The sequence below is a fragment of the Acanthochromis polyacanthus genome, chromosome 13, assembly GCF_021347895.1.
Source record: "Acanthochromis polyacanthus isolate Apoly-LR-REF ecotype Palm Island chromosome 13, KAUST_Apoly_ChrSc, whole genome shotgun sequence".
Lineage (NCBI taxonomy): Eukaryota > Metazoa > Chordata > Actinopteri > Pomacentridae > Acanthochromis > Acanthochromis polyacanthus.
In genome coordinates, this window is record NC_067125.1 from 175,387 (window position 1) to 198,709 (window position 23,323).

The window sequence follows — 23,323 nt, forward strand, 5'->3', positions numbered from 1 at the left end:
TATTTTGACAACATACTGCACTATGACATTTTTTGAACCACATATCATACATGACAATTTTAGGCAACATCCTATCATTTTGCTCTTTTTGAACCACATAATAATCTGTTTTTTTTTTTTTTGCATACATGCTATACTATGAACTACAGGCCATACGATGTCATTCTTGAAAAGCATACTATAATTTGACATTTTCTGAACTACATCCTATACTATGGCGTTATACACAGAGTGCTTTGGTTACATGTTGATTTATAATCTAAATTTTCTTCTGTTTTGTTTTTTGACAGGATTACCACAGACCTGACTGTGAACTCCGTTGACACCCAACTGAGGGAGACGCTGCCTAAGATCTCCAGTCGAGCGCCTGTATAACCAGAGTGGCGACAACTGGGGATTTGACGCCATTTTGTTTCCATTCACTCAATATGGGACTCGCAGCACGAGGTGCACATTCACGAAAACTAGCCATTTGTGGATTGCTTACTGATTTCAAGACATGTTTTGGACAAAATATTTTACTGGCTTGTTTTGTCTGGATGTCCAAGGTTGGATTATGACCATTTTTTGTGGAATATTTTCATCTGTGACTAGTTTTGAGCCTTCAAAGGTGAGTTGTGCTGTTTACGTTATTTGCTGTTTGTTGGACAAATGTGTTTATATTATCCGCTGTGGTAATCACATCTGAAAGTGGTTTATACCGGTGGATTCATGAGAATCTAAGCTTTCCATGGGTGTATAATGTTTCTATCATCGAGTTTGCAGCTTCGGTCATTTTAGTAAAATACGTTTGCACATACGGGCCGCTGAAGTTTAACGTTAAACTTCAGCGGCCCGTATTTCATGCATGAAAATGGTCAAAGTCAAAATAACCACAACTGCCTGAAATCACATAAAAACTTTTCTATCTGTCATTCACCCATACATCATAACATGAAAGTACATACATGGGACTAACCTGGCACAAAAACCATGATGAAGTCGGTTTCCATCCCACTCTCCGGACTTTATTTTCCCCCATGTTTCCTTCTTTCACTATTACTGGGAAATCTAAACATGTGGAATCCCTTCTCCGATCGATTTGTGCACCCAAAGGCACAACAGCCCGTCATTTTTCAGGTATTTAAGAAGCGACAAAGGACCTAAAATTACTCTCTGCGCTGTAAACAACGTTAACAGGAAAACCCGGCGTACTTGAATTGGAAACAAAATGGCGCCATAGATCACGTGACCAAAATTTTTTGGATCCGTCATGTCGCCACTCTGGTTATACAGGCACTGTAATCTCCAGGCTGCTTGGTCGTGGTCTTTCTGGTCCTGCTCCAGAACATCTTAATCAACTACGTCTTCTTTTGAAGAGGCTCTCAGATGCTGCAATCTCTGACCTTAAGGAGGAACTGTTACTTTCACTCTGTAACGAGACGGCGATTATTTTAAAGACCCAGTTCCTGGTGGCGTTGAGTGAAAATTTAACATCCATCAAAACAGAACTACAGACAGTTAAAGTTTTAAGTTAGTTTGCAACATTCATCACAGTTCACTCAGAATGTAGGACTACAGTCACTTTCTGACAAGTAAAGAATTGCATTTTATTATTTGAATTGGTGATGTAAAGCTTTTTGAACAGCTAAAAAAATGGATTGGTTCAAATTTAGGGCACAGGGCAGATCAAACAATGCAGAGACATCGCCTAAGGACAGCCACAAAAGAGAAGACTTCTTTCTCACCGTTTTACTCAGATAAAAGTAGTTGTATATGTATATGAACTGGGTAATCAGTTTATAACAGATTTACCCTTTTAACTCAACATCCTAATGATCAATAATCACAGTCATGCTTTTTTTCTACATCATGTTTAATAACAGAGTTGTAAAAAGTGTGAAATCATCACCTGCTGTCATGGTTTGATCTGAGCATTTGCTCCCCACATACGGATTGTGTAATGATGTCATTTGGATGTTGTTATGTTTCAGGGTTGTTTTAATGGTACTGAAGGTTGTTGTTTTGAAAATTAACATATTGTTCTTATCAACTGTCTCCCTCTGTAGCTCTGAGACAGACTGCTGACCTGTCCAGGGCGAACCCTTGCCCTGAGTCAGCTGAGATAGGCTCCAGCCTCCCACGATCCAACAGAGGATTGAGTAGTTTATAGATTATGCATAGATGGATGGAATTCTTAATTATTTCAAGAAAAATGCACAAGTTTTTGCTGACTATTAAATAGGTTTAAATAGTAAAACATGGAATGCATTGCTATTATATTTGGATTGAATTTAGTAATGTAACAGATTTGTGGAATATCTTTTTCATTTTAATCTAATTCATTTAATATATACATTTTTTTTGACAAACAAACCTTTTTGTGCATGAAATGAAATGACAAATTTCTTCCAATTTCTCCCTTTCTTCCTCTCTCAACTTTCTAACCAGTGAAAGCGAGACAGCAGCCCACCAGGAGCCTCCAGCCAAGTGGTCCTGCACCCCCTCTGGCTCTCAGCATGGAGGCGAGGAACCATCCCGGCCGGAGGTCAGTCGTCCTAAACACTCTGCTGAAATGTGTTTTCACAGACGGCTGCCTCCTGTGAGGATAGCTTACCGTAACTGTAATAAATACAACAAATGACCAAATGAAATCACCAGTCAGTCAGCATTTTTAGACAACAGTGTTTGACCTCAAGTTATCTGTCACAGGAACACGCTGCCCAGCCAGAAAGGAGCACCAGCCCCCAGCCGTCCACCTCTGGCTCACTGCATTACCCTCCAGAGCCTCACATAAGTCTCATCCCCCCACCGTACACCTCAGAATCAGATTCAGATTCAGACTATTATTCCGATTCTGGTGTAGAGGGAGATGTGGATACTGACTCAGACTCTGATTTCCAGGACGAGAGGAGCTCCAGCCCCCCGAGGTCCAACTCTGCTCAGCAAGCGAGGACGTCCCGGCAAATCTCCACCCCGGGGGAGGTCAGTAGCACACTGAAATGTCTACTTTGAGAGAAGTGAATTTTGTCAAGTTAGTCTATAGTCATTTTTAAAAATACAGGAAAGGACTATTTGAAGAGTGCCATCAGGCTTTTTGAGAGCACAGTGTGTTACAGTCACGACCTGATGGTGCCGGTGACGTTTGCAAGTCATCATAAACGTGTGTGAAATGTAAAATGTATTCAGGAGCACATGTGTAAATAAGAAGTGCTACAAAATTCAGACCAAGCTGCCTCAGTTACGATGTTGTGTTCACTGATCCAAACCAGTGTTCCCCCCAAAACTGCCCCAAGAATTCAGCTCAAACCCTTTCCATCTTGTACACACTCTGCCTCCGTTTGCCAGTTTGGATGAAGGAACCCAAAGAGTGTCTTTTAAAATAACCAACCTGAAGCGGGAGTGGATTATAAAGCCCTCCAGCACTCAGTCTGTATTGATGCCGGTTTTCTGACCACACTCCTCACAAATACAGCATCTGTTGTTTCCCACAATGGAGGTCCTCCTCTTATTGATTTCAGATTCATGATATGTGTTTGAAAGCAGCATCTATGGAGTAATGTTTTGTTAGAATCGGTGAAATGACAGCAGGGTTATTTTGATACTTAAAGAGCTGGTGAGTCTTTCTGTGTCTTTAACACAGCAGCCACAAACCGAGAAAAGTGTCACCTAAATATATTCTCCTCCAAGATTCTCTGGTTTTGGCGCGAGCTATCGCGCCAAAACAAGATTTGCTTTCTAGCGTCCTGAGATTTGGATACAGACCACAACAAATAGCGATCGCCAAGTAATGTGGAGGTTTTCGTTCACTTCTCATCTCTAGTATGTTGTGGGACAGTCGTTGAGACTATCCGAGCCGGTCAGTGTGGGAAAAAAAGCATGTTGGGCCGGACTTTGACGCGGGGGGGCAAGTTGCCCCATACTTTTCGCTAGCTGAGCTGCTAGCTGAGCTGCGAAACTGCCTGCCTGGCTAAATACTGGAGCTATGTCGAAAATTCATTTCTCCATCACTCACATGTATGAAAAGACATATGAAAACAGACCCCAGGTGGAAAAAAAAACTGAAGTTCCCCTTTAAGGGGAACTCCAGACTTACTTGGTATTTTAAAAACTATTTTCAAACGTTCTTTTCTCCTATAGTTTCTTTTTTTTAGATTTGGTCTCAGGATAAGAACATTTACACAACAACTGCGTGTTTTAATATTTTGTTACATGGATTATTTGAAATTTGATGAATGGGACGTAAAATGTCCTCCAGTTCTGGAATGATCCATGCATATTATCTTATCTAAGTCCGGCCCGAGGGCCGAATCCGGCCCACTGTCGAATTTATTTGTGGCCCTCCAGCATTTGTGATCAGGGTATACATACACAGGTTAAAAAATATTTTAGGTTTTACCACAAGGTGGCAGCATGACCCATTCTGACCATAATAGTGTTCGGAAACTTCAATTCTTTCAATGCACTAAAATGTGTTACTCCATGTGCTCCTTCTCTTCACTGGGAAAATAATGGATACTTCTTCAAAAATATTTGGCCACATGACCAATTTCTTCCATGGTTTTCAAGGAACACATTGCTGATGAGTAAAATATATTACAAAGTTTGCTCATATTAATTGTTTTTAAAAATTTTGCCATTGCTTCCATGAAGTTTTTTTTAGTATGATACAAAGAAAATACATCATGGACTTGGTTAATACTTCATATTATGTTAAAATATGTTATTATTAGTGTTAAAATAACATAATAGTATGTTTAAATATGTTGCATATTAGTAAAACACATTATAAAGTTTGCTAATAATAACTGTTACTCGTCTTCTGTTTTCGAAATGAAATTTTTTTTAATGATATTAGAGAACAGGGTCTGATGGTAATAAACATTTTATTTTATTATTACATTAATTTGTTTTATTATAATTGTAAAGCACTAGGGCTGGACCCGAATATCCGGAATATCTGAATATTCATTTGCTATGGCGGTATCCTGATATTAATTTTGGTCTCCCCCCCCTTCGGACGTTACCGGGCGGAAAGAATATGCGGCGTTACTGTCTTCCCTCCGCCTTCGGCCCACATCTGCACATATCGGCTCATCTCGTCCTGTGATCACATAAACACATATATGTCTATAACATATACACATATGTCTATGTGATCACCCTATTCTCCCCCCAGACGAAACTATTCGGAGCTTGTCTCTTCACTGTTGCCAACTCCTCAGTAAGGAAAGTCGCTGTTGGCTGTCCTAAAAGTCGCTAGAAGTCGCTAAATGACGTCATTTCCTAATTTGCATATTTCTCAGTTTGCATGTAATTGTAATCAACGTTGTAGGAAAGAATAACGTTGTGGAAGAGACCAAAAAGTGATTATAAAAGACCCAAAATATTTTTACTAGAGGATAAATGCTGTGGTTTATTTTAGCATGTCAGTGAAGAAACATTTTCGTTTATATGGCTCCGTAAGTCTGGATGGGATCTGTAGTGACTTTGCGCATGCGTGATTCATCTGCCGTCTGGCCGCGGAGCGATGTGTCCTCTAATCAGACACTGGGACTGCTGCGGGGTTACTGGACTGACAGCCTGTGCTTTGAGACGGGGAGGAGCTCACAGCAGCACCTGCTGCTTGTTGAAAACAGTAACTGCAGAATGATCCGAGTTTTCCTGTCAGAGTCTCCAAAACGGCAGAAAAAGTCGCTAGATATGTGGCTAGTCGCTTTTGACAAAAAAAGTCGCTAGGAGCTTTGAAAAGTCGCTAGATTTCGCGAGAAAGTTGCTAAGTTGGCAACACTGCATCTCTTCCCTGCGCCTTCGGCCCACTTCGGCTCATCCCGTCGTGTTCTTCGGCTCATCTCGGCTCCTCCATTCGTGTTTGTTACCACCACCCGAATGGCCGGGTGGCTGCCGACTCTGACGTCACGCTTCACTTCGTTGCATAAACACATGCTGAAGACCTGCTGTTTGGGAATTCTTCAGTTTAACTGAAGACAAAACGGAGGCAAAATTTGGACCCAGGAGACCAGACGAACGAATATTCGGATATTCGTCTTTAATAGGGCCCGAATATTCGGAGGCCAGAAACCACTATTCGGGCCAGCCCTATAAAGCACTTTGTGATTTTGTATCTGTGAAAAGAGATATCCAATGTAAAGGATTACAAATGGTTAGGATTGATAGTTTGGAGACTTGTAAGTTGCGGAGTGCAGGAAAAATAACTTTATCACTCATTGCAATGAGATATGTTTGTCACTTCTAACCCTGTTAACACTACTGTGCTTAAAAGACATGCTTTCTCTGAAAAAAATCTCCAAAATACAAATGTTTTTTTAGAGCCACAAACTGTAAAAATGGAAACAATGGTTCAGCTTTCCGACTGTTTGTAATAAATACCATCAGTTTTGTGTGGTTACATTGAGAAAAATATTGAAAAGAAGCTTAAAATTGTCAGATTTCATTGTAGTCACTTTATTTAGTATGTCAAATTCAAAAATTCACCAAAAATAATGATGAACGTTTAAAAAAAACAAAGAAAAGAGTCTCTGCTCTGCACGGCAACTGAGAAGCCATGACTGACTCAGGCCAGTTGTGAGCAACAACCATGTCACCAAAATGCAGACACTTTTTGGGTGAACCTTTCAATTCAGTTTTAATAAATTTTATTTACAAGTTGAAATGTGTCATCTCAAGACACTTCAATGAGAAAAGTAAAGAAAATTACAAAGAGAAATCCAACAAATCCAAAATTTCCTTTGGATTCCCGTCTGAGCAAGCACTTGGCGACAGTGGGGAGGTAAAACTCCCTTTTTCAGGAAGAACCCTCCGGCAGAACCAGGCTCAGACAGGGCGGCCATCTTCCTCGACCGGTTGGAGTGAGGGTAAAGGAGGGAGAGAGCAGGATATTATACAGAAAACAGATCAAAACACTAGAGAAAAATAAACAAACAATAAATAAAAAAAAAAAAGGGAACAATAAGCCCAGCGAAGGTTACTGAGGTCAGGACCAGTGAGACTGAAATGTGACTGCAGGACATTGGTGCTGCTCAGTCCATCACATCAGACACACACACACAGCAGCAGAACGTCTTCTTCATGCAAGACAAGATGCGTTGGAAGCAGTTTTTCTTCTTTTTCTCCTTGCTTTGCTCCTTCTTGCTGTCTTCAGTGTACTGATGGTTCTGCTCGACCTTCCTGAATTGATCTTCCTTGCTGACGTTGCTGGTGTCATTGCTCTCACCGTCCTCAATGTCTTTAGCAGCTTTATAATCATCACTCTCCTCAATGTCCTCATACTCGCTGCTCTTCTTGTCCTCCTGGTCTTTGTCCTCATCAGGTAAGCCTGTCAGGTCAATTCTGTTTTCAGGGTCTGCAGGCTTAACCATGATGAACAGGCTGGTGGAGGGTTTAGGTTCATTGCTAAAAAAAGGAAACACACACTGTTGGGTTTACATCCGACAAGCAGAGAATGTAAACATGCAAATCAGCAAAAGTCCATATCAGAGTTTTGTCACTTGCTGGGCTGTTAATATCCCACAACCTGTGTACAAAGTAAATAGAAGCACACTTACCAACTGCTGGTGGGGGAGCTGCTGCTGAGGTAGCTTTTGGTGATAAAAGGGTGGTTGAGGATACCACTGGGGGTGATTCTGTCCTTCTCATCCCACTGAAGCATCGCCTTCAACAGCTCGATGTACTCCCTCCTCTCATCAGCCTCTGCTGGGTTATCCGTCTCAGAATACACCTGGTGCAGAAAACATTTGGGAAGTACAACAGTGGTCAAGTCACCTTCAACCTGAAATATGAATACAATAAATGAACATCACTCTTCAGCAACTAGCTGCTGCTTCCTAAACTACCTACCGTTTTCATTTCATCCAGAGAGCGGAACGTGTGACATCTGGGGGTGCTGTACATGACAAAGATCCCAAAATACTCTCTCGGAGTCTGAAAGAAGAAAACAATGATGCTTACTAAAGCCTTCATCTTATTGAGCGAGTAAAGGTCAGTGGTAAAATCACAGTAGGAGTATTGTACCTTCAGCCGCCACAAGCCACTACACTTTTTCTTCAAAAAGAATCGTGATCTCCGACCAGCCTCGATGAGATGTTGCGGCGGCAGACCCAGCAGACTGATCATTTGTCGGAGCTGCAGACAGAACACAACACCACGTTAGACCTGAAGCTAATCGTGTGACGGCTTCTAATGCGTTTCAGTAATTTACTCACTATCCAGTATTCTGACTCTGTTCCGAAGAGAGCAATACGAGCCACCATCCAGGCCATCATGCAGCCTAACGACCAAACGTCGATGGCCTCTGAATACGGCAGGCCCAGGATGATTTCTGGAGCTCTGAATGTGGAAAAAAACATCAAATGAAGATGTGACACAGTAGACAGTAAGGAGACAGTGCTGATTTAAAGATTTCTCAATGGTGAAAACTTAACAGTATTATCATACCTAAATGCAGGTATTTGGAGTAGCTCTCCTGCTTTGGCTTCGGACGTGTACTTGGCCACACCAAAGTCAATGAGTTTGACCTTGAAGGGCTGCTTCACATGATCCACCATCACGATGTTGTCCATTTTCACGTCACCGTGGATTATGCCAGCACTCTTTGTCGTATTCAAAGCCACGGCCAGCTGTAAGAGAAAACAACAACATTTATCAGGAGTTCAAGAAATCTGTCACATGACAATAAAAGTAGAGGTTGTAAAGGTTCCTGAACCACCGATGCTGGTTCTAGCACCACTGTAGGAGATAAATATAGGGAGACAATAGAAGGTCATACCTGTTGAATAACGGTACGGACGTGTTCCAGTGGCATTGGCTCTTTTAAGCCACGTACATAGTCCCACAGGGAGATGTCCAGTTTTTCCAACACCAGGAGCCGCGTACTTTTTACAAAGACTTCTCCCTTGTACTTGATGATGTTGGACTTGTCCGAGTTGTGGCACATGAGCTTTTCCAAGATTTCCGCCTGTGGAGACATAATATGTTTGCTGAGCCACATAGTCCAATCAGTTCTTCTCAACAACTATGAAGTACATTAGATGACCAGTGCCACTACTCAGAATCTTATAGTGGTACTGCCCTGGTTTTAAAAATGTCTTTTTGTGTCACTCTTCAGCTGAAATCAGTGTCCTACCTCACGGTCTAGATTGTTCCTTTCGGGCATCTTTATAGCCACATGCTCTTCAGTCTTGTCTTCCACACATTCCAGCACTGTTCCATAGCCTCCACGTCCCAGGTTTTTCACCAACGTGTAGCCTTTTGGGACTTTGGAACGCTGCGTTGTGGTACTCCCCTCAGAGGAAGGCGATGAGGATGAACTCTGAATGTTCATTTTTATGTCGTCACAGAAGACTGAAAGTGAAACAGACACAAAAGAGAACCATAATCTATGGATGTCTTGTTAAACCGTTGGTAATCTACCACACTGTTGTGATCTCAGTTTTTTTTATCAAATTTGCTAAATATTGAACCAATTATCACAAAGCAACAGCACTGAGTGTTACAACCTGTTCTGAATTGTGTTATAAGGCATATTGGACAGTATTGCAGTAAAATTACACGGATGCTTCCTCAGAAACTCCAAAGTGTTTACTTCATTAAACAGAAGAGTGGAGTTACTTACCTCACAAAAGTGTGGTTATCTAGATTTTGTTGAAATATGGATGTCTCTGAGGTTGGTTTTACTAAACTACTCAATAAACTAATAAATAACTCAGTAAAATAAAGTGAAATGGTGTCTCCACTCAGAGTTTTTGTGTTTGACATAAATTCTAGAATGCCTTTAAAAACAATTAGAAAGTTCTCAGCATTGTTTATTTTTGAAAATATCATCTTAAATGATCAAACTGCCGTTGTTTTTCTCATCTATCTGCATTTAATCCCCTATAATGACATGCTCTGACTAATGTTGTTATAAATTGCTGACGAATATTTTTGAATGTTTTCAGATTTTTTATTTACAAATCAAGATATTTGAGATATTTTTTAAAAGTCTGTTTATCCACTTCCAGCACATTTTATACATATTACAGTCATCTGAGGTAATGTTTAAATGACAATATCTCAAGAACTAATACAGATAAAACAGGAATTTTTCACCGTCTTTTCTCGTTTCAACTACAGGACAAGTCGATGAAATAATCTCTGAAAACAGGTGACTTGAAATTTAAAAAATCATTGAAGTCATGAAAGTCTCATCTTTGAGCACACATTCTCCACAAAAAACGATAATACGGAATACAAAACAAAACATACAGAATCATTTTTTTAACATTAAACACTCGGTCACAAAAATGAAAAAGAAAATGTGACGAACTTAAGTAACTGATTGAGCAGGTAAGACAAGTTGTACCACAAAAACTAAAGTATTGCTGGATAGTATAATATAATTTCCTTTTGGATTCCATGTTATAAGTTAGGAAACAGCGTGAACTATTACTATTATTACAGAGTTGTAGAAAAACAGATTTTAAAACTGCCTTCTGAATGTTTCCTCTGGTGTTTGCTTCATCAAACAGAACAGTGAAGTCACTTACCTCAAAAATGTTCGCTTCTTTGGACTTTGTTGAAAGGTTGTTGCTGAATTTAATCTCGATGTCTTGCAAGCTTCGATATCGTCCTGTTGTCCTGCTGTAATCCGTAAGACACTGACTGTCCAGAACTGACTCTACACTGTGATGATTTAAATGTGGTTTGAATTCTAGAATGTCTATGATGATGCAATCAACAGTTAGAAGCTAGTTTTTTAGAGTTGAAACCTGCATATCTTGACAAGGGTACATCAGATCATGTTCAAACTTGGTAGGGGTATTGCTGGGGTCCTGAGGAAGTGCAGTGTGGAGTTTGCAGCAGATTGGATGAATGGTGGTGGCTTTTTCAATGCAATGAAAACAAGGTAGTCACATTCTGACAGCAGTCTCAGCACTACTTCGTTTAAACGTAAACAAATGCAATGGAGCAAATATGTAGTGTTGTTATTGTTTGAACTGTCATACTGAGTGAAAAAAGCACACTGTGGTTGGGTCTGGGTTTATGTGAAACGCTTAAACACTGGTGTAGTCTTTGGATACGAGGAATATGGCTTTCAAAGAAGGTTTTCTTGCTTCAACTTATGGTTAATTGAGCATTTGGATAAAATATGTTGTGGTAAATTGTGCCATCAACTATGTTGAAGTAAAATAGAAAATTTTATACCTCATATAATGTAAGATCTGTCTCCATTTGTTCATCTCAGGCCTGGTGGGCAGATCCTGTTCTGGTTCCTTATCTAATGTGCCTAATGTAATTATTTACCAATAATCATTTAACAAAAATGCATCATCCAGAGCTAACTTCATGCTACATCTTCAGCCTCATATAGTAGCTTACTGTATGATTATATAACACATGTGGAATAATTTCAGGTCTCAATAATTGTACAGACATAAAACCATAAACATGAAAAATTTACTTAGAGCAGCAAACAATTGTTTTGTACACACTGAAAGAAAAACCTGATTGGATTTGCATAAAAAAAATACTGACAGCGCAAAACTATATTGTGTTTTGGTTTGAACACATTTTCAACCAATATCCCCTTAATTAATATCTGCTGTTTGAGCATCATTATTTCACATTGAAATCTTTAAGTCAAATCATGTTCTTTTTCATACTTCACCCATGTTATACATGCATGAAGCATTTCTTTTAAATATATTTATTTATGTCATCTTGTTGGTGTTTAATTTGTTTGTATCTATAATCAATGATCAAATTTCATATTCTATACATGATAGTTCTATTGATGCAACCTAAATGAAATTACTTTTGCTGAAGCTAAATTTGTGTTGACCTACAAAGCATTCAAAACAATTAAACAAATAAATAACAAACTGATTTCATATTTCTTTTTAGATCAAACAATTGTAAACATGGAAACTACAGAACCTGTTTTAACAGAGAAATATTTCATCTCATCAATGCATTTAATCTACAGAAATGAACTCCCTCCACATTCAACTTAAAGTGCACATGTGCATAACTGAGGCTTAAAAACATTCCTTTGGGTGCCTCAGATAACATGGTTAAACCCTTTAAAATGTCGATTTTGCGTCTCTTTGAAGACACGATGAACTGCAACCAAGTGTTCAGCCAGTTTGCTCCACAACTGTTAGGATTAGGATTACATTCAAACACAAGTAACTAAAGGAGCGACTTACATTCACAAGAAAGGAACAAGGTCGCATATGTGACCAAAGACAGTCTGACCATCAACACTGACCTTGTCTTCTTTTTTCTTTTTTAAACACAGTTAAGTGAAACACTTGAACAATAATTGCATAAACCTATCAACAGCAACTTTTCTTTTAACCAAACAGTGCAAGACAACATGAGGCCCAAAGACCAAACACTGAACACCACAAACCAGTATTCAAGTACCGTATTTTCCACACCATAAGGCGCAGTCTGGATTACGGGGTTTATTTCTGTACTTAAGCCAAATATAAGACGCACCGTATTATTGGACGCACGCTAAAACAAGGAAACGGAACGAAATAGTGAGTTTGGTTGAACTTTATTCTACTACGTATTTAAAAATACACTCACATTATTTTTTGATCAAGCTTTTGTCACACATCCATAAAAGTCCTCATCTTCCTTACCAAAAAGTAGTATATTCAAGTATATTTTGAGTATACTAAGAAATAAGAAAGTACTCTTATAGTAAACTTGAAGTTACTACTTATGTACTTATACAAGATATACTTTGCCAAGTTAATGTTAAGTATACTCTGAGTTTACAGAAAATTATACTAAAAGCATATTTGCATAGATCAGACCCAGCTGCCCATCTTTCAATAACACAGCACTGTTAAATCTTTCCTTTGGACGATCATAGATCTTACTGTGAAACATATGAAGATGACCTTCCAAATTCTTTCTGGAGCATGTAATGTGATGGAGGAATCATACCAGGAAGCATTATGTTGAGCATTTCAAGTAAATTAGTAACTGCTTCTCCCGATAAATTGTGTCGTAACAGAAAAGACATCAGCATCAGTAATGTTTCCCCTTTTGAAACTGTTGCACCTGGATACAAAGGCTTTTCAGCTTCTCCAGATTCTCCTCCGTCCTCTCCTCCTCCGTCCTAGGTGAGAATAGTTGTGCTCATAAGTTTACATACCCTGACAGAATTTTTGATTTAATCATGACATTTTTTCAGAGAATGGTAATGATAACGTTTTTTTTTTTTCATTTTTTTTTTTTTAAATCAATCATGTTCCTGGTTACACAACCATGTGGTTCTATATGGAGAATATGACAGAAAAATATACAACGTGAAAGGAAAACTTTAGGTTGATGCTGCTTGTGTAAAGACAGACACTTGGATGTTAAGAATGATGAGCCTGTGACCAATAATGACCGGAAGAGGAGTTAAAACCTACAGTGGGGCTAAAAGGTCTTTGGCAGCCAAAAAAATCTTCAAGTTCTCCCACTTAAGAAGATAAGAGTGGTCTGTAATTTTAATCACAGGTACACTTCAACTGTGAGAGACAGAATGTGAAAAAATCCAGGATATCACATTGTATGATATTAAACAATTTTACAGTAAAAATGTGCCAACAATATGTATTTGGCGCCTGCAAACAAGCAAAATTTTTGGCAGCCAAATACTTTGCATATGTGAAGTCTACTGAGAATGGAATTTCCGGAGCCCTTATCTGTATGTTAACTAGTTTTAACAAAGTCAAGGTAATCATTGACTGTTATTTTACAGTGTATGATTAAAGCAGAATATGACTCCTAAGGTTTATACACAATCACTTACCATGTTTTCAGCTGCTCTGCTGTCGGAGACCATTTCAGAATCTGACAGGTATTCTTCATTCTACAGGGGAAAAAAAGATAAGATCAGTAAAGACCATTTGATACCTTTGGAATTTAATTCACTCAAGATAAAACTTGGGTGAAGTATGAATTTACCGCTTTATAATCTGTAATAGAGTTTTCCTCATCTTCCCCATTTTCTTCATCTTCTGTGGTACTTTGGTCAAAATCATTGAAGGCCTACAATGTAATAACAAACAAAAGAATTACTTGAAGTTTAATGTAAAGAAATGATGCAATGCAGCATTTGTCCCCTATTCTTTGGAAGGATGAAGTGTCACAGTTCCGCTCCTCTGTCCTGTCTGTCTGGTTGTCTCCCGTCCGCTCCTCTGCCCTGTCTTTGTCTGGTTGTCTCCAGTCCACTCCTCTGCCCTGTTTGTCTGGTTGTCTCCCATCCGCTCCTCTGCCCTGTCTTTCCGCTGCAGCTCGGTGCCTGAGTGGAGTCTAGCTTCTCAAGCTGACTCCACTCAGGCAATCAACTATCTCCATGGCTCCCCGACAGCTGACGATCATTCACTAACGACTCACCTCTGCAATAAGTACCGGCTCAGCCTTCCACTCCCTGCCAGAGTGTTAACCAAGAACCACGCAGTTCGGTTTGCTCTCCAGCCTTTTTGCATTATCTGTTTGAGTTTCTACCCTGTTTTTCCTCACGTTTGTTTTCTCCTGCCTCCACGCAGCCAGCTGTCCGGGAACCCCCACTCCTGCCTGGAACCCCCACTCCTGCCTGGAACCCCCACTCCTGCCTGGAACCCCCACTCGAACCCCCACTCCTGTCTGGAACCCCCACTCCTGCCTGGAACCCCCCGCTCATGCACTCTGGTTTCCCCATCCTGGCCATTATTCATCCCCAACAATAAACCACTTGCATTCAGCCAGCCCTGGTAGTGTGGTTTTCTGCTTGGGTCCACCCGCTCGCCGTGACAGAACACTCTGGCCAACAAACGGACCCGGAGAGCCCACTACCGGGGTTTGGACCAACCCTCTCCCCTCACAGTCTGTGCCAACCCCGCAACCGGATTCCTTCTGCTCTGCCCCTCACCTCATCTCCTGATCCTACAGTTCCCATGGCAGGTTATGACACATCCTCTCCCTTCTGGGGAACCCGTTTGGCAATAAAACTGCCTTCCAAGAGGCACCATGGTTCCCTGGGTTCTGCCTCAGCGAGACCGCACTCCGGCCCTCCGTCTCCAGTCCACACGGGAGCCATCCTTCTGACCTCTGCTCCCCAGAACCGGACCCCGACCTCTGCTCCCCAGGACCGGACCCCGACCCCGACCTCTGCTCCCCAGGACCGGACCCCGACCCCGACCTCTGCTCCCCAGGACCGGACCCCGACCCCGACCTCTGCTCCCCAGGACCGGACCCCGACCCCGACCTCTGCTCCCCAGAACCGGACCCCGACCCCGACCTCTGCTCCCCAGAACCGGACCCCGACCCAGACCTCTGTTTCTCAGAACCAGACCCAGACCCCGATTCCACCAACGGAGGACCCTGACACCCTGCCCTGGACCCAGGGCTCCTCCCTTGTAGTTCTCTTCTCCTGTTTGGAGAACAGCATATACTTTTATGCATTACGCGATCTACATGACGAGTGGAGGAAAGATCCCAGGGAGGAGACTGTGGTCCGGGGCCTTCGACTGGCGGTTCAGCGACCTGGTCTGATAAATTATCTACCCGACTACATTCAGCAGTTCCTGGACAGCCCCGTCACACTTCCCCATGGCAGCCACTCGTCTCCAGCCCCCGCGGTGGCCGACGCACCGCCTCCAGCCCCCGCGGTGGCCGACGCACCGCCTCCAGCCCCCGCGGTGGCCGACGCACCGCCTCCAGCCCCCGCGGTGGCCGACGCACCGCCTCCAGCCCCCGCGGTGGTCGACGCACCGCCTCCGGCCCCCAGGACTTCGGCTGCCTTCAAAAGGCTTAAGGCCTCCCCTCCAGACCCGCCCCTGGACCCTGCTCCGCCCCCGGAGGGGCCCCTGGACCCTGCTCCGCCCCCAGTTGTCTGTCCGGTCCCCGGGCCGTCCGCCGGAGCGGACCCTCCGCCCTGTCCATCCCCGGCCTGTCCAGCCTACGGTCCGTCCTCCGGAGCGGACCCTCCGCCCTGTCCATCCCCGGCCTGTCCAGCCTACGGTCCGTCCTCCGGAGCGGACCCTCCGCCCTGTCCATCCCCGGCCTGTCCAGCCTTCGGGCCGACCCCCAGAGCTACTGTCTGGCCAGCCCAGTCCCCGTCCTGCCCTGCTCTCAGTTCAGTCCGGTCCGGTCCAGTCCCCGTCCTGCCCTGCTCTCAGTTCAGTCCGGTCCGGTCCAGTCCCCGTCCTGCCCTGCTCTCAGTTCAGTCCGGTCCGGTCCAGTCCCCGTCCTGCCCTGCTCTCAGTTCAGTCCAGTCCAGTCCGGTCCAGTCCCCGTCCTGCCCTGCTCTCAGTTCAGTCCAGTCCAGTCCGGTCCAGTCCCCGTCCTGCCCTGCTCTCAGTTCAGTCCAGTCCAGTCCGGTCCAGTCCCCGTCCTGCCCTGCTCTCAGTTCAGTCCAGTCCAGTCCGGTCCAGTCCCCGTCCTGCCCTGCTCTCAGTTCAGTCCAGTCCAGTCCGGTCCAGTCCCCGTCCTGCCCTGCTCTCAGTTCAGTCCAGTCCAGTCCGGTCCAGTCCCCGTCCTGCCCTGCTCTCAGTTCAGTCCAGTCCAGTCCGGTCCAGTCCCCGTCCTGCCCTGCTCTCAGTTCAGTCCAGTCCAGTCCGGTCCAGTCCCCGTCCTGCCCTGCTCTCAGTTCAGTCCAGTCCAGTCCGGTCCAGTCCCCGTCCTGCCCTGCTCTCAGTTCAGTCCAGTCCGGTCCAGTCCCCGTCCTGCCCTGCTTTCAGTCCAGTCCAGTCCCCGTCCTGCCCTGCTTTCAGTCCAGTCCAGTCCCCGTCCTGCCCTGCTTTCAGTTCAGTTCAGTTCAGTCCAGTCCTGCCCTGCCCTCAGCTCCACTCGGTTCAGTCCCTCTCCCATTTCTCTCCCTCCCGTCCTTCCTGTTCCTCCCGTCCTTCCCTCCTGTCTGTTCCCCTTGTTTTCTGCCCTTCCTGTCCTTTTGGTCCCTTCTGTTCCGTCTGGTCCCTATGTCTGTATGCGTGTCTCTGTCTGCTCCTTGGTTGCCCCGGTAGGTTTGGTTGGGTCCATGGGGCGCCGGGAGGCGCCCGTTGAGGGGGGGGGTACTGTCACAGTTCGGCTCCTCTGTCCTGTCTGTCTGTCTGGTTGTCTCCCATCCGCTCCTCTGCCCTGTCTCTGTCTGGTTGTCTCCCGTCCGCTCCTCTGCCCTGTTTGTCTGGTTGTCTCCCATCCGCTCCTCTGCCCTGTCTTTCCCCTGCAGCTCGGTGCCTGAGTGGAGTCGAGCTTCTCAAGCTGACTCCACTCAGGCAATCAACTATCTCCATGGCTCCCCGACAGCTGACGATCATTCACTAACGACTCACCTCTGCAATAAGTACCGGCTCAGCCTTCCACTCCCTGCCAGAGTGTTAACCAAGAACCACGCAGTTCGGTTTGCTCTCCAGCCTTTTTGCATTATCTGTTTGAGTTTCTACCCTGTTTTTCCTCACGTTTGTTTTCTCCTGCCTCCACGCAGCCAGCTGTCCGGGAACCCCCACTCCTGCCTGGAACCCCCACTCCTGCCTGGAACCCCCCGCTCATGCACTCTGGTTTCCCCATCCTGGCCATTGTTCATCCCCAACAATAAACCACTTGCATTCAGCCAGCCCTGGTAGTGTGGCTTTCTGCTTGGGTCCACCCGCTCGCCGTGACATGAAGCAAATGTGGAAATTAATGGCACGCAGCATTGGGAGGGAGCCTATTTTAAAATGACAAAAAGTACTGATAGCAGAAAAATGGAATGACTTGTCTCAATAGCAGCTTTTGTATTGATTTGGTGTTGAGGAATTGATTTTTTTTGACAACCATAACCCCCACATTTTACAACTCACAAAATGTCTAACATTGGCCCATTACTTCATCTTAAAATGTCTTAATCCAAATTTGTACGGACTACCAAAAATTTGGATTTGGCAGGAGTTGGTCGTCCGTAATTTGCTGTATGAATGACCAAGGATTTTGACGAAGGTCCCACACTGATATTTACATGTCTTATAGAAGTCGATTTATTAATTTGTGATGTTTAATCATTTCTTCCCCAGGATACTATGATTTTGGAATGAATTCTAGTATTAACCTCTGAATTTCCTCTCCATTTAGGTTGAATGATGACCATTGTATTTACCTGTTACCAAATCTCTGACTTGTTATATTTTCACTGTGATACATATTTTTAATGTCATAAACATATAGTTATGAATGAAATAATTCACATAATATGAACATATGTATTAATCTACACATTTAGGAACATGCGTTTCTCTTTCACACAACTGAAATATGGTGGAGAGATAGACAGATCGTTTACCGTTCTAACGTCACATACTCTTTATCCATTTTGGATCATTTCCTTTTTCTGGCGCTGAAAGTTTCTTTCTCCGCCTCTGACCTTTATAAGCCTAAGCAGCCCCCACCTTCTCTCTCTTCTCTTCCTCATCTGGCCCTGAGAGGCCAACCAAAGTCTCTCTCATTTCCTCTATCTAAAGCGCGTTTTTTCTTTTTAAGTTATCTTCCTTCCAAAGTGTTAACTATTTATTTCTTCAGTTTTTGGAACATTAGTCTAGACATTTTGCTCACGTTAAGCCGAATTTTATACGTTTAATCTGGAGAACCGATTCAGAACCAGCATTTATTTTTCTGAATTTTGACAGTTTTTCATCAAACATCCGTTTTTCTTGGCTAAGATTGAAAGCCATCATTTTCTTAAATCAGGCGGCATTAAACCCGGCGCCATTCAGCTGTGACCTCCGTAGACCTGTTGGATCAGGTCCATTTGCATAGAATCGATAAATCCACGGCAGGACATCCAAGCGTGGCCATAACGACGACACACCGCTCCGAACCTGCAAGTCCAGACCGTTGTGCTGCTTCTCTGAAGGCCGCAAGTCCCAGCCCCATGACGGTTCACTTCAAAATCCAGCTGAGCTTGCTCTGATTCCATTCTATGGGTGATGTACTAACCGCTTGGTCAATTAATTCATTTAATCAGTTTATTCCTTTACAAATGATTAATTCTTAATTCAAATTACCGGTTACCTCGTCAGGTTAGCTCTGGCTAATCCTCACCATATTTCCTTCTCTCTCACACACACTTCCACATCTCTCTCACACACACACACCACACACACACTCCCACATTCCACACATGCACGCGCACACACATGTAGCCCTGCACGCACACACACACATCATATCTACATTGTATATAGTTCACTTGTCATTATTTTCATAGAATAGTTAATAAATACCTCATTTTAGACCAAATTACAGTCTTGTGTTTCTTTGTGTAGAATTTAAACGAGGATTCAAGACTTTTTGATATGAGATTGATCAAAATTTTTATGAATATTAATTTTTTTATTAAAGTTTATTATTTCCCTAGGAATCTTGGTGGTGCCCCAATTATTGATAACGAGAGCTATAAATCATAAGGTAGTACCCCTACACTGTTGCTGTGCTTCACACAGTTGCATTGGTTGGGATGTGATTTAGACATTAGATATTTTATCTATCTAATATATAAATTAGAAACTTCTGGCCAGTGACCAAAGCAAAATTAAATAAAAAAACATTGGGCTAAAGTAAAGTACATGTAGATCTTGAACAAAGTACATACTTGAATTTACCTTTAAAGTGTCAGTTTGCAAACATCTCTTTGCAGAAAAGTCTTCCTCCACCTTCTTACTTTCCAAGGCACAGTTTGAGGCACTCCTCAAGCCATCTTCGGCATCTGTTTGGAGAGCTTTATAGTTGTCTTGCAACTTATGACAGGAAAAGGAAAAACAAGCTGACATACAGTGCCTTGTGAAAGTATTCGGCCCCCTTGAACTTTTCAACCTTTGCCACATTTCAGGCTTGCATTTCAGGCAACAAGTGGGACACAATCGTGAAGTGGAACGAAATTTATTGGATATTTTAAACTTTTTTAACAATAAAAACCTGAAAGTGGGGCGTGCAATATTATTCGGCCCCTTGCATTAATACTTTGTAGCGCCTCCTTTTGCTGCAATTACAGCTGCAAGTCGCTTGGGGTATGTCTATCAGTTTTGCACATCGAGAGACTGAAATTCTTGCCCATTCCTCCTTGCAAAACAGCTCGAGCTCAGTGAGGTTGGATGGAGAGCGTTTGTGAACAGCAGTCTTCAGCTCTGCCCACAGATTCTCGATTGGATTCAGGTCTGGACTTTGACTTGGCCATTCTAACACCTGGATACGTTTATTTGTGAACCATTCCATTGTAGATTTGGCTTTATGTTTTGGATCATTGTCCTGTTGGAAGATAAATCTTCGTCCCAGTCTCAGGTCTTTTGCAGACTCCAACAGGTTTTCTTCCAGAATGGTCCTGTATTTGGCTCCATTCATCTTCCCATCAATTTTAACCATCTTCCTGTCCCTGCTGAAGAAAAGCAGGCCCAAACCATGAGGCTGCCACCACCATGTTTGACAGTGGGGATGGTGTGTTCAGGGTGATGAGCTGTGTTGCTTTTAAGCCAAACATATCGTTTTGCATTGTGGCCAGAAAGTTCCATTTTGGTTTCATCTGACCAGAGCACCTTCTTCCACATGTTTGGTGTGTCTCCCAGGTGGCTTGTAGCAACTTTAAATGAGACTTTTGATGGATATTCTTTGAGAAATGGCTTTCTTCTTGCCACTGCTTCCATAAAGGCCAGATTTGTGCAGTGTACGACTGATTGTTGCCCCTATGGACAGACTCTCCCACCTCAGCTGTAGATCTCTGCAGTTCATTCCAGAGTGATCATGGCCTCTTGGCTGCATCTCTGATCAGTCCTTCTCCTTGTTGGAGGTGAAAGTTAGAGGGACGGCCGGTCTTGGTAGATTTGCAGTGGTCTGATACTCCTTCCATTTCAATATGATTGCTTGCACAGTGCTCTTGAGATGTTTAAAGCTTGGAGATCTTTTTGTATCCAATCCGGCTTTAAACTTCTCCACAACAGTATCTGGGACCTGCCTGGTGTGTTCCTTGTCTTCATGATGCTCTCTGCACTTTAAACAGAACCCTGAGACTATCACAGAGCAGGTGCATTTATACGGAGACTTGATTACACACAGGTGAATTCTATGTATCATCATCAGTCATTTAGGACAACATTGGATCATTCAGAGATCCTCACTGAACTTCTGGAGTGAGTTTGCTGCACTGAAAGTAAAGGGGCCGAATAATATTGCACGCCCCACTTTTCAGTTTTTTATTTGTTAAAAAAGTTTAAAATATCCAATAAATTTCATTCCACTTCATGGGGTGGCATGGCTCAGTGGGTAGAGTGGCCGTCTTGCAACCGAAGGGTTGCCGGTTTGATCCTCGCCCCGTCGTGTTCGAGGTGTCCCTGAGCAAGACACCTAAACCCGAATTGCTCCTGATGGGTCGTGGTTAGCGCCTTGCATGGCAGCTTCCCGCCATCAGTGTGTGAATGGGTGAATGTGATGTATCATGTAAAGCGCTTTGGGTACCTTGCAGGTATAGTAAAGCGCTATATAAATACAGACCATTTACCATTTCATGATTGTGTCCCAATTGTTGTTGATTCTTGACAAAAAATTAAAATTTATATCTTTATGTTTGAAGCCTGAAATGTGGCGAAAGGTTGAAAGTTCAAGGGGGCCGAATACTTTCACAAGGCACTGTATGTTTCAGGGTTGTTTAATGGTACTGAAGGTTTTTTTTTTGGAAAATTAACATATTGTTCTGATCACCTGTCTCCCTCTGTAGCTCTGAGACAGACTGCTGACCTGTCCAGGGCGAACCCTTGACCTGAGTCAGCTGAGATAGGCTCCAGCCTCCCACGATCCAACAGAGGATGAGTAGTTTATAGATTATGCATAGATGGATGGAATTCTTAATTATTTCAAGAAAAATGCACAAGTTTTTGCTGACTATTAAATAGGTTTAAATAGTAAAACATGGAATGCATTGCTATTATATTTGGATTGAATTTCGTAATGTAACAGATTTGTGGAATATCTTTTTTCATTTTAATCTAATTCATTTAATGTATACATTTTTTTTTGACAAACCGTTTTGTGCATGAAATGAAATGACAAATTTCTCCCTTTCTTCCTCCTCAACTTTCTAACCAGCGAAAGCGAGACAGCAGCCCACCAGGAGCCTCCAGCCAAGTGGTCCTGCACCCCCTCTGGCTTTCAGCGTGGAGGCGAGGAACCATCCCGGCCGGAGGTCAGTCGTCCTAAACACTCTGCTGAAATGTGTTTTCACAGACGGCTGCCTCCCGTGAGGATAGCTTACCGTAACTGTAATAAATACAACAAATGACCAAATGAAATCACCAGTCAGTCAGCATTTTTAGACAACAGTGTTTGACCTCAAGTTATCTGTCACAGGAACACGCTGCCCAGCCAGAAAGGAGCACAGCCCCCAGCCGTCCACCTCTGGCTCACAGCATTACCCTCCAGAGCCTCAAATAAAGGCTTGACACTCAGGCATAATAAAGTGCAAAACTAAAGTGGAAATATCTGTCAAAACAAATTCTTTCTTAAATTATCAAACTTAAAGGACAGAAAAACAGTCACATAAAATAAAACTACCTTAGTGTTGCTTTGTTGCCACTTCCATGTCTCTCGGAAGACATCTGTGGCAGAGAACATCAACTCTGCGAATAGTTTGACTGTCAGACAGGGTACCTGTTTGATGCAGATACACTCGTCTTAACTTTATCGTTCCTAAAAACTTCTCCACGACAGCCCAACACTTGCAGCCTTCTCACTGTTTTGAGTTCTTGTGAACGGCCTCTTTTTTCCGCCCTCCTGGCTGTGCAAAGCTCCGCCTTCATTGTAGTACAGCCCGGTTGTAGGCAGCCTTGAATTATAAAGCCGCTCTTGAACATCCTTCGGGGGAAAGTTGGTCCGAAACGCGGCATGTTTTTCAACGTGGTGTCTTCGGACATCTATACTTTCAGCGCTGCAAAAGCCAACTCGTGCAGAGGGCAACGCATTGGTTTGGCGTTCGGTACTTGGTGGAAATAAATAATTTACTTGTCAGCCCGCAGGATAAACGACGGTTCTCGCCGATTTGTCGTTTCTAGGATAGAAAAGAGCACTGCTATTATTCGCCAGAAGAACTGCAATGTTTAAACTTTAAACGTGTCTCCTAAACACATGCATTGTGGGTAAGACCGACACAAGCCCGATGCTAAGTTCGGTAAGGGATTCATGTTTTGCAAGATGGGTTGGATTTTGTAAGACTTGGTCACGTGTTACTGGAAGGATGTTTTCTGTTTTTCTCGACCAAGTCCATTCACTCGCAGTGCTTAGGGCACTCGAGGGTGCTTTTCGCCGCATGATGGCCCGCGGGGGCGGCTGTTGAATAGGTGCTCTA